Source organism: Mastomys coucha, unplaced genomic scaffold (genome assembly GCF_008632895.1).
Source record: "Mastomys coucha isolate ucsf_1 unplaced genomic scaffold, UCSF_Mcou_1 pScaffold14, whole genome shotgun sequence".
Classification (NCBI taxonomy): domain Eukaryota; kingdom Metazoa; phylum Chordata; class Mammalia; order Rodentia; family Muridae; genus Mastomys; species Mastomys coucha.
The window spans coordinates 72,791,029-72,804,101 of record NW_022196896.1 but is presented as its reverse complement, the minus strand read 5'-3'; positions in this window follow the sequence as shown (position 1 = coordinate 72,804,101).

Genomic DNA, 13,073 nt, shown 5'->3' with positions numbered 1-13,073 from the left:
TTTCTCAATTCTTTTCATTTTAATAATATTCCAGGATTTCAGAGGGAATTAATATGTTGCTACAGATTTATACTACAGTATTGTCAATTAGCATTAATTAATGATTTTTAGTAAAGGAAACTAGACAGGGACACAACTAGTGTTCAAAATCATTCAGATTAGTGGTAAAAGTGCAAGAATATCCTGACAGTCTGAAACAGGCCTGCATTCTTTCATGCATGCACCTTTCAGTTAGTGTGCACCCATAAGCAGATGACATATTTAACAGAAGTAATTTATTTTTATACCCTCAGCTGGATGAAATTTGATTTGAAAATGTGTGAATATAGATGATATAGATCTAAAATATATTATATCTATGGAAATAGTCTTTTTTTAAAAAATAATGTAAGCTAATTTTTTAAAGTTATTAGTAAAATGTCTATGTCTTTAAATGTTCTATTGGCATGATAAAATATCATGACAAAGGTAACTTATGAAAGAAAGCATTTAATTTAGGAGCTCATGGTTTTAGAGGACTAGAATCCATGATGGACCATCATGTCGGAGCATACCAAAGGCAGGTAGGCATGACTATTCAGCAGTAACTGAGAACTTACAGCTGTTCCACAAGCATAACACCAAGAACTGTATGAACTTGTACACCTGCACATGATTAGAACATCTTTGCAGACAGTGTATCTGAAATAGGATCAATATTTATAGCAAATAAAGAACTCAAAAAACTAAACTTCATCTCCCCCCCAAAAAGACAACAAGCCAAAACAAATCAATCAATCAATGGACTGGTAAAATGAAGAACCAGTTCTCAAAAGATAAAACAAAAATAGGCAAGAAACACATTTTTTTAAAAGAAGTATAACATCCTCTTATCCACCAGAAAAATGAAAATTAATGCTATATTGAGCCTCCATCTCATCCAAATCAGAATGGTCCTCATTAAGGAACTAATGGAGCTGGAAAGATGGCTCAAAGCCTAAGAACACTGGCTGGTCTTCTAGAGGACCTGGAATCAGGCTCCAACATTTACATAAGTGCTTACAATCATCAGCAATTCCAGCTCCATGGCATCAGTTGCCCCCTTCCAGTCTTGTAGGAACCAGGCACATGCATGCTTCACAGACATATATTCATTCCAAGCACCCACATACATTAAAATAATTTTTAACTTTTTAAAAGGGAAGCTGATTGAGAAAAAATTAAGCTAACTGCAGATCTTCATCTATCTCGCCCACCTCTCTTCCAAATCCAGTCCCCCTGTCCCATGCCTAGCTCTGCAACAGACCACCCACTGATGCCTCCCTCTATCCTCACTCCCAACCCACCTTCAGTGGATAGATAACATAGTTTCCCTTCCTAACTTTACTCTCCTCACTCATTTCTTTAACCCAACTCTTAACTCCAGCAGGCAATCCCTGGAAACCCACTGGGCATCCAGCTGAGCAAGTAAAGCAGGTCTTTACCCTTCCCTCCGCTCCCAGGTCCAATTCCCAAGTCCCATCCTAGTTCTGTAGCAGACCTTCTGTTGTGGCATCTGCTCACTTTCTGCCCCAATTCCTGAAGAACTAAGGGGGGATGGGGAATACCCTGCCTTCTTCCTTCCTGTGGACTCCTTCAGACCTTGCCTCCTAGCCCACCCCTGTTCCTAAATGTCAGATCCCAGTGACTAAAATTAAATTTTTAGCCCAAGTGTCTACACTGTCAGGATCTCAGAAGAATTTCTGTGGCAACGCACAGCTACATACTCTAGCCCAAAGGAGAGGGCAGCAGAAAACTAGGAATAAAACACTCACACAACAAAGACAAAACAAAGACAAGTGCATCCCCTAAAATTAAAATCTCACTAAATCCAGCTGCCTAAACACCTGATGGAAAAGACAAATGATAACAGTAGCAAAACACTGGAGACCAACAAACCTACCATAGCAGGCCCTGAGTACTGCAACATAGCTGAAGCCGAAGTCAAAGACTTTAAAATAGCCTTTATGTATATGATAGATGTCCTTAAAAAGGACATGAAGAAACCTTTTTCTCCGCTCTTCCAGGTCCGTGAGCAGAAAAAACAAAGAGTGGATGGAAATGAATAAAACAGTTCAAGACCTGGAAGTGAAAATAGAATCAATAAAGAAAACTAAATATGAAGAAAATTTGACAATAAAAGAAAAGGGTACTGAAAAGGAAACCTCAGAAGCAAGCTTCATGGACAAAATACAAGGGATAAAAAAGAAAATCACAAGCATTGAGGATACAGTAGAAGAAACTAATGCCTTGGCCCAAGAGAATACTACACCTGGAATAATCCTCAAACAAAAATTCCAGGGAATCTGGGACACTATGAAAAGACAAAATCTAAGAATAATAGGAATAGAGGAAGAGAAATAATATCATCTCAAAGGTCCAGAAAATATATTCAACAACATCATAGAGGAGAATTTCCCTAACCTAAAAAAAGAGATACTTATCAAGATACAAGCATACAGAACACCAAGTAAACGGGACCAGAGAAGAAAGTCTCATCAGAACACAATAACAAAATATTAAATGTTCAGAACAACAACAGCAAAATTAAAAGGTGCAAGGAGAAAAAAGATAAAATAACAAATAAAAAACAGACCTTTTAGAATTTAATTACATGTGACTCTACCATGGAGACTCTAAAAGCCAGAAGACCTGGAGAGATGTACTACAGATTCTGAAAGACCACATATGCCAACTCAGTCTACTATTCCCTGAAAAACTTTCAGTAACAATACATGGAAGAAAACAAGACACTTCATGATAAAACCAAATTTAATATTGGTCTACAAATCTAGCTCTCCAGAAAGCACTCAAAAGAAAATTCCAGCCTGAAGAAGTTAACTACAACCAAGAAAACAAAAAGAACAAATATCCAGACTAGAAAATGTAAGAGGGAAAACACGCATGTACATATACCACCATCACCAACATAAACCACAACCCTGGCACCACAACCACTACCATCACCACTACCACTACCAACACTCCATATATATATATATATATATATATATATATATATATATATATATAATAAAATACAGACTAATAGAATGTATGCAAAATATGATCTATCCTGCTGTATAAAAGAAGTACACAGTAACATCAAGGATAGAAGTTACTTCAGGGTAAATGGCTAGAAAAATTTATTCTAAGCAAATGTACATGAGAAACAAACTGGTGTAGGCATTCTAACAAAATGGACTTCAAACCAAACCTAATCAGAAAACATAGGAAAGGGTATTACATACACATCAGTAACCTACAGATTGGGAAAGTATCTTTACTAACTCTATATACAATCAGCTATTATCCAAAATATATAAAGAACTTAAGAAGCTAACTACCAAAGAATCAAAAATGAGGTATAGAGCTAAACAGAGAATTCACAACAGGAATCTTGAATGGCTGAAAAGCACTTAAAGAAATCTTTTCCAATTTTCTGAGGAGCCTCCAGATTGATTTCAAGATTGGTTGTACCCAGTTTGCAATCCCATCAACACTGGAGGAGTGTTCCTCTTCGTCCACATCCTCCACAACATATACTGGCACCTGAGTTTTTTCTCTTAGCCATTCTGATTGATATAAGGTAGAATCTCAGGGTCATTTTGATTTGCATTTAGTTGATGACTACGGACTTTGAATTTCTTTGAATCTGTAGATTGCTTTTGATTGGTTGGCCATTTTTATTATATTAATCTTATCAACCCATGAGTAGGGAATATTGCTCCATTTTCTGAGGTCTTCTTCAATTTCTTACTTGAGAGAATTGAAGTTCTTATAATACAGATCTTTTGTTTGTTTGGTTAGAGTTACTCCAAGATATTTTATATTACCTGTGAGTATTATGAAGGGTGTTGTTTCCTTATTTTCTTTCTCAGTCTGTTTATCATTTGTATAAAAGAAGGCTACTGATTTATTTGAGTTAATTTTATATCCAGCCAATTTGCTGAAGTTGTTTATCAGCTGTAGAAATTCTCTGGTGGAGTTGTTGCTATTGCTAATGTATACTATCATGTCATCTGCAAATAGTGATGCCTTAACTTATTCCTTTCCAGTTACATTGCCTTGATCTCCTTTTTGTTGTCTTATTGCCCTAGCTAGAACTTTGAGTGCTATACTGAATAGACATTGGGAGAGTGGGTAGTCTTGTCTTGTCCCAATTTAGCAATTTAGTGTAATTGCTTCAACTATCTCTCCATTTGACATTGGCTGATAGTTTAATGTACATTTCTTTCATTATGTTTAGATATGGGCCTTGAATTCCTGATCTCGCCAATATTTTTTTCTCTCCAATACTTTTAACATGAAGGTGTGTTATATTTTATCAATGCTTTCTCAGAATCTAATAAGATGATCATGTGATTTATTTTCTTTGAGTTTGTCTATATAGTGGATGTTCATATGTTGAATCAACCTTGCATCTTCAAATAAAACCTACTTGATACTGGTGAATGATGGTTTTGATGTGTTCTTGGATTCGGTTTGCCATAATTTTATTGAGTATGTTTGCACGGATATATATAAGTGAAATTGGTCTGAAGTTCTATTTCTTTGTTTGGACTTTGTGTAGTTTAGAGATCAGAGTAACTATGCCTTCAGAGAATGGATTAGGTCGTATTTCTTCTGTTTCTATTTTATGGAATTGTTGGGGAGTATTGGTACTAGTACTTCTTTGAAGGTCTGGTAGAATTCTGCACTAAAGTCATCTGGCCTTGGGGTTTTTTTTGCCCCTGAATTTGACTATTTTCTGTTGGTTTCTTTTCATGTATGTGTTTGCTTCTTTTTGTACTAGGGCTTCCAGGAGTGCTGTTAAATTGCTAGTGGAGGATCTCTTCATTTATTTTCAAGGGCACTTGATGCTATGAGTTTTCCACTTAGCACTGATTTCATTGTATCCCATAAATTTAGGTAGCTATGTCATCATTTTCATTGAATTCAAACAAGTATTTAATTCCTTTCTTTCTTTCTTACCTGACCAAGTTATCATTGACTAGAGAGTCATTCAGTTTCTATGCATATATGGGTTTTCGTTGTTTTTGTTGTTATTTAAGTCTAGCCTTATTCCCTGGTGATCTGATAGGATGCATGGGATTATTTCAATCTTCTTGTATTTGCTGAGGCTTGTTTTCTGACCAATTATACAGTCAGTTTTGGAGAAGGAACCACGAGGTGCTCAGAAGGTTTATTCTTTTGTTTTGGGGTTAAATGTGTGTGTGTGTGTGTGTGTGTGTGTGTGTGTGTGTGTGTGTGTGTGTGTGTGTGTTTTAAAACCATTTGGTTCATAACCTCTTTTAGTTTCAGTGTGTCTCTGTTTAGTTTCTGTTTCAGTGACCTGTCTATTGGTAAGGGTGAAGGGTGTGGTATTGAAGTCTCCCACTATTATTATGTGGGCCTTCCTTTTTATGAGGAACAAGCAAGGTAATATGGAGGGATGGGAAGTAAGAGGGAAAGAATGGAAGGAGAACAGAGGAGGGAAACTGTGATTGGGATTTAAAGTAAATACATAAATTAATTAAAAATAAAGTGAATCACAGACCAAATTCTCTTATGAACACAGATGTAAAAATCTCAATAAAATATTTGCAAACTGAATCCAAGAACACATTCAAAAGATTATTCACAATGATCAAATAAGCTTTATCCCAGATATGCAAGGATGTTTCAACATATGTAGATCAATAAAGATAATTTATTATTAAAACCAAAAGGTGCAAAGCACATGATCATCTCATTAGAGAAGAAAAGGCTTTTAACAAAATCCAACACACCTTCATGATAAAAATTCTTGAGAGATTAGAGATATATGTGGCATACATCAAAATAACAAAGGTAGATTACAGCAAGCCTATATCAATATCAGCTTAAGTGGAGAGAAATGAATCAAATCTACAGTTCTACTAAAATCAGGAACAAGAAAAGGTTATCCACTGCACAAATTGTCACATACAGTGTAAATACATTGCATAAAGCTTTTTCTTATCAGCATTTTTCTTTTATCTCTTTGGAGGTTTGACACAATTTCCATTGTGTCTCAAAGTAATAAGCCCAAATTTTAACAAAAATGTACTGAGCAAAATGAGTTATCTTGCTATATTTTTATTCTTATTTTAATGGTACAAAAATCATAAAATGAGAAAAATCCAGAGAGCAACCCTACAGAGCTGTGAGACAAAGGTCATTTTAGTAAGTGGACTTAACATCTAATTAAATTGTTGTGTACATGTATGGGTCTAATTAGATATGTTTAAACTTAAAAAGTCCATTGAAAAAAATGAAATTCATATTTTAAAGTTTTTAGCTATTTAAAAAATACTTTATAAATAAAGAAAATATCTAAAATAAAAAAAAATACTTTAAAACCACATTAGGCATGCAATATTTCTAGTACTTTCCATAAACTGAATGGCAAGTATTTTTCATTAATTTATTCATTCACTTTACATCCCAATTGTAACCCAACTCCTCCCAGCATCCCCATATAGCCCCTCTTCTATTCCCCTCTACTTCTCTGGCATCAATACACCATGCAACATCAAGTCTTTACAGGACTAGGCATATCATTTCATACTGAGGCCAGACAAGAAGTCTCAGTTAAGGGAACTGGATTCACAGGCAGGCAACAGAGTCAGGGACAGCCCTAGTTCCAGTTATTGGGTGACCCACATGAGGACCAAGCTGTATATCTGCACCTAAATGTGGGGGGATAGGGAGGCTTGGGTCCAGCCTATGTTTGCTCTTTGGTAGCAAATATATTTAATAATTATTTTCAATTTCAAAAATTTATATTCGATAACTACCTATTACAACTTTGGCATTCAGTGCCTTTGTGCTTGTGTTGATGATATATTTTCTGCTATTTTGCTTTTGAAAATATACAATATTCGAGAGGGGGGGGATGAGAGATATCTAGTTCACCAAATCTCATTCTCTAATATTATGTGATAGGTCAGTAAGGAAGTATCTTATCTACTTCCAACTGTGCAGACAGATTTGCAGAAAAGTAGAATGTGTGATTGTATATAAAGTTAATTTATGTCGATGAAAACATCAGCATGACAACACAAAACCAGACATGTAAACTAAGGGATAGTAATTATTTTCTGCAAACTTTAGTGTCTCTATCAACAACTTCTAGGATACATTAGTAAGTTTTAGTAAAGAGTTCTTTTTTCTTTTTCACTTCAGTGTTTAAACCTTCCTCTTCTTATTCCTCTAAATTAACAGAATAGAGCCAGCATTAATTATTTTGATCAATAATAAACTAAATTTTCAGGAGCCATTTTTATCCTCAAATAAATAATAAGAGGATCACTACTGTTCCTATAATTATTTTTTAGAATTATATTAAGTATAATTTTAGGTTTGTTTGTATCAAAAAACCTCTAAAATGTTGATGGTAAAATGAAGGGTACATGAAGATTAGAAATGTTCTTTTGAAAATATGGTATTGATTTACTCAAATAAACTGAATCTTTTCAACTATGCCAAATGATGAGTAAGAAGGGAGAAGGCTAAAGGAATTTGAAGGGTGTGAACAACAAAAACAGACAGCAAATGTTTAGCATTAAGCAAATGTTCACTGGGAAAACCAGCAACATGCCAGATAAATTCTGATTCTAATAAAATTATATTTAGGCAAAAATTGCTATTGGATAAAAATAATCCATTGAATGATTTAAATTTAACAACAGAAATGGTCTTTCAGTCAGAGCCAATGCCTTGAGCAGACCTTGGGTGCTAGGTCAGCACCCAATCTCACAACATCCAGAGGAAGGAAGCTGGACTCCCAGGAATTCTACAACACCCAAGATCATAGGTGAGGAGGCTACAACATCTGCCCCAATACTGGGAGTTAGTGGAGCATCTAGGGAATCTAGGAATGCAGGAATTCCCCCTGCCAGTGGCATAGTTCCTCCGGATCTGAGCCAGTCTCCTGAGTAGACCTTGGTCACTAGTTCCTCACCAAGTCACCAAAACACCCAGAGGAAGATCATCTCCCAGGTGCTCTAACATGCACAGGATCACAGGATCATAGGATCACAGGATCTAAGGAGCATGGTCACACCAGGATTTCAGGATCCCAGAGGCAGCTTGAGTCTCAGGAGCTCTTACACCCAGGATCTTAGGATCACAGGATCACAGAGACAGCTGGACTCTGAGGAGTTCTGACACAACCAAGATAACAGGTAGGACAGGCTCCAGTCAAAGACAGTGAGTATAGGTAGCACTACAACTAACCGGATGGTAAGAGGCAAGTACAAGAGCATAAGCAACAGAAAACAAGGTTACTTGGCATCACCAGAACCCAGTTATTCCACCATAGCAAGTCCTGGATACCCCATCACAACAGAAAAGTAAGATTCAGATTTAAAATGACTTCTCATGATGATACAGGACTTTAAGAAGGACATAAATAACTCCCTTAAAGAAATGCAGAAGAACACAGGTAACTAGCTAGAAGCCCTTAAAGAGGAAACACAAAAATCACTTAAAGAATTACAGGAAAACACAATCAAACAGGTTAGAAGCCCTCAGAGAAGAAACACAAAAATACCTTAAAGAATTAAAAGAAAACAAAACCAAACAGGTGAAGGAATTGAACAAAGCCATCCAGGATATAAAAATGGAAGTAGAAACAATAAAGAAATCACAAAGGGAGACTACCCTGGAGATAGAAAAGTTAGGAAAGAGATCAGAAGTCATCGATACAAGAATCACCAACAGAATGAAAGAGATAGAAGAAAGAATCTCAAGGGCAGAAGATACCATGGAAAACATTGACACAAAAGTCAAAGAAAATGAAACATGGAAAAAGCTCCTAACCTAAAACATCCAGGAAATCCAGGACACAATGAGACCAAATCTAAGGATAATGGGTATAGATGAGACTTAAGATGCCAACTTAAAGGGCCAGTAAATATCTTCAACAAAATTATAGAAGAAAAAATCCCTAACCTAAAGAAAAAGATGCCTATAAACATACAAGAATCCTACAGAACCCCAAAGAGATTGGACTAGAAAATAAATTCCTCTTGTCATATATTAGTCAAAACACCAAATGCACAAAACAAAAAACAACAACAAAAAAGAATATAAAAAGCAGTAAGGGAAAAAGGTCAAGTAACATATACAGGCAGACCTATCAGAATTACACCAAACTTCTCAGCAGATATTATAAAAGCCAGAAGATCCTGAAAAGATGTCATGTAGACACTAAGAGAACACAAATGCCAGCCCAGGCTACTATACCCAGTAAAACTCTCAATTACCATAGATGGAGAAACCAAGATATTCCATGACTAAAACAAATTTACACAATATCTTTCCACATATCAAGCCCTACAAAGGATAATAGCTGAAAACTCCAACACAAGGAAGGAAACTACCACTTAGAAATAGCAAGAAAGTAATCTTCCAACAAACCCAAAAGAAAATATATGAACATAATTACACCTCTAACAACAAAAATAATAGGAAGCAAGAATCACTGGTCCTTAATACCTCTTAACATCATTTTTATTCCTCAATAAAAATACATATACTAATGGACTGGATACATAAACAGGACCCAGCATTTTGCTGCATACAGGAAATGTACCTCAGTGACAAAGTCAGACACTACAACAGACTAAAAGGCTGGAAAACAGTTTTCCAAGCAAATGTTCCCAAGAAACAAGTTGGAGTAGCCATTCTAATATCTAATAAAATTGACTTTCATCCAAAAGTTATCAAAAAGATAAAGATTGACACTTCATTCTTGTCGAAGCAATAATCTACCAAGATGAACTCTCAATTCTGAATATCTATGCTCCAAATGCAAGGGCACCAACACTTAAAAAAGAAACTTTACTAAAGCTCAAATCACACATTGCACCTCACACAATAATAGTGGGAGACTTCAACACCCCACTCTCAGCAATTAGCAAATCATAGAAAGAGAAATTAAACAAAGACACAGTGAAATTACCAGAAGTTTTGAACCAAATGGATTTGACAGATATCTATAAAACAATTCATCCTAAGAGAAAAAAATATACCTTCCTCTCAGAACCTCATGGTACCTTTTCCAAAATTGACCATATAATTGGTCAAAAGACAGGTCTCAACAGTTACCAGAAGATTGAAACAATCCCATGCATTCTATCAGATCACAATAGACTACTGCTGGTCTTCAATAACAACAAAAACAATGGAAAGCCTACTTGTTGCATCCACCTGCAGCAACATATGAATGGGTCTTCTGGAAGAGGGAAAAATTAAGGGAGTCAGATGGAGAGAGGATTAAATAAAAAATGAGACTGGGGCATGGTTTCTACTCACAGTCCAAAGTGTATTATCAAACTGCCAGACGAGCAGTCAGGTACCCTCAGTCCGCCAGCACCCCGTGGCCAAATTAGCATCTGGATGCTTGTCTTGAATGCAGGTGAAGCAATTCTGCAGGGCATAGCTGTTAGCAGGAACTTCTAGGCAGAGAAGTGGCAGGAACATTCATTTAAGTCATGAAGCCTCACCCCAGGTGGGCTGGCTGTTTGTGACAAGGCAAGGTCTGAGACAGCCAGCAAAAAACTTCATAACATGAAAGTAATGCTCTTGGTTTTTATTTTCAAAGAGAAGGGATTGTTTACAGTGTTAAAAATTGGGATTTGCTTTCCAAAGTTGTGGTTGAGCTCTGGTGTTACAAGAGAAATTTAAAAATTATAGTTAAATTGCTAGTGTTCCATTGGCTGCAGTTTGCAGAGGCTACTGAGGTATTCCTTTTGTCTTGCAAACCCTGCTACAGGAGTCTTTGGGCCTTTGCTTCCAGGGAATTACTTTTAGGCTGAAGCAGCATTATTATAAAAGGATAAAAATTATGGCTGCTTCCCCGCCCCGCCCCCCCACCGTGGCATTATAATCGTATTGGCAAAACTTAAAATACTAAATGATAAAAAAGGACTTTAAAAGTTTAATAGACACTGGAGCTGATGTACTAACTTACCTTCAAGGGATTGGTTATTTCATTAATCCAAAACAAAGTTCAAACTTAAGATTTATGAAAGGTTAATGAAACTAATATTGTTATTATACTATTCCTTTGCATCCTGATGATTATAAAAGGTTTGCATTTAGCGAGTTTGCTTGTAATTTTAAAGAACCAATGAAGTGATATCATTGGAAACATTTGCCACAGGGAATGACTAATAGCCCTTCATTATATAAAAAATTTGTTGCATCAATACAAGAAGTTTGAATCTTTCAATGTATATTATTCATTATACGGATATTTAATTAGCTAATCTTTCTGAAGGGGAATTTTACTACTAAAAGATTTAAAGGCAATATCTTTTTCAATATTTGGGACATCAGTTATATTCTAAACAAACTGTGGCACAGAAAATTCAAATAAAAGGTAGTTTACTTACTTTAAAAGAGATGTTAATTGACTAAGATCTCACCTTCAGCTCACCACAGAAGGACTTAAGCCTCTGTTTGATGTCCTCAAGAGGGATACAAATTAACTGATGAGTGACAAATAGTTTCACAGAAAGTAGAGGAAGCTGCTATAATCAATTGTTGACTGTTTGCACCCATAGCAATTCTTTGGCATAAGGGAGCATTAATGCGGATTCATCTTTCTTCATCTCCAAGAAAAGTTTTAACAACCTATTATGAAGCTGTTGCTGTATTAATACAGAATTGTAGGATAGAATCATGAAAGTATTTTGGAAAGAATGCCATAAGAACCTGATGAAATATTTATTCCTTATTTCAAACAGTAATTGAATTGTTTATTGCAGAATACTGATATTTGGCATATTGTATGGCAAACTTTTTAGGCAAAATTGATAATCATTATCCAAAAGACAAGTTGTTACAATTTGCTTCTATGAATGCTTTTGTATTTCCTGTAAGTTTGTGTATATAGCCATTAGAGAAAGTGCTTACTGTATTTACAGATGGCTCATCTAGTGGGAAAACAGCATGTATAATTGGATCACAAGTTTATTCTCTTGAGTTTTCCTCTGCTTCAGCACAGGTTACTGAATTACATGCCATAGCCACTGTCTTTGAAATGTTGAAAAGTTAAGCTTTTAACTCGTATACTGATAGCCAATATATAGCACATGGTTTGCAATTGCTTGAAATTGTTCCTTTTTTTAGATACTGCTAATTCTCAAATTTTGCAATTACTTATGCAAATACAACTCAAATTAAGAGAAAGTACTGTTCCTTTAAAGGACTGTCTTTGAACATTTAAGAGTTTATACTGGACTGCCTGGACAAGACCCCTTAGGGCAATGCCACAAAAGATTTGTATACCAGGCAGATTATAGGCTTTGCACAGGAACAACTGGACATATAATCCAATTCTTTCCATCAACAAAATAGTAATAGCTTGAGACAATAATTTGGTATTTCTAGAGAATGTGTGTAAGACCCTGACAAGCCTTAGCTTACCAGAGACCCCCTGAGTGAATAACATGGAGCTTGACCAATGCAAACAACATGAGGGTTTTTATTTCAGTGCACTGAGGCTGTCCCTGACCCTCAGGAAAGGAGGCAACCCTGCACAACTTGTTCAGTGAACTTTTATACAATTTTCAGGGCAGCAGCCATTAGAAACAATGTGATTGGTAGAACAGTATGACTTTTTAAACTGTCTGGTCTTTAGAGAATGAGGGAGCAAGGACTTCCCTGGTCTGAAGGTAGGCAAAGGTCCACCCTGTGGAATGTGCCCCCACCTACAGATAGTTTCTCATCCTGTGATTTGAGGAATGTTAACTAGCCTTTCCCTTCTGGCAAGTTCTGCTACCTTCCTAAAGTTCCTGAGCTTATCTTATTAAGGAAATTCCTGGCCTCCTGGTGTTTTTCTGAGATGTCCCTGTTTACTCAGATCTTACATGTGCATGTCAAATTGTAAAGATTTGTCCTCAATGTCCTCGATTTCTTCCTGTACCACATAACAATGTTAATCCTCAAGGATTTATACCTAATCAATTATTGCAATGTAATTCACTACATAAACAAACTCAAGGGAAAAAAAAACATATGATCATCTCACTAGATGCTGA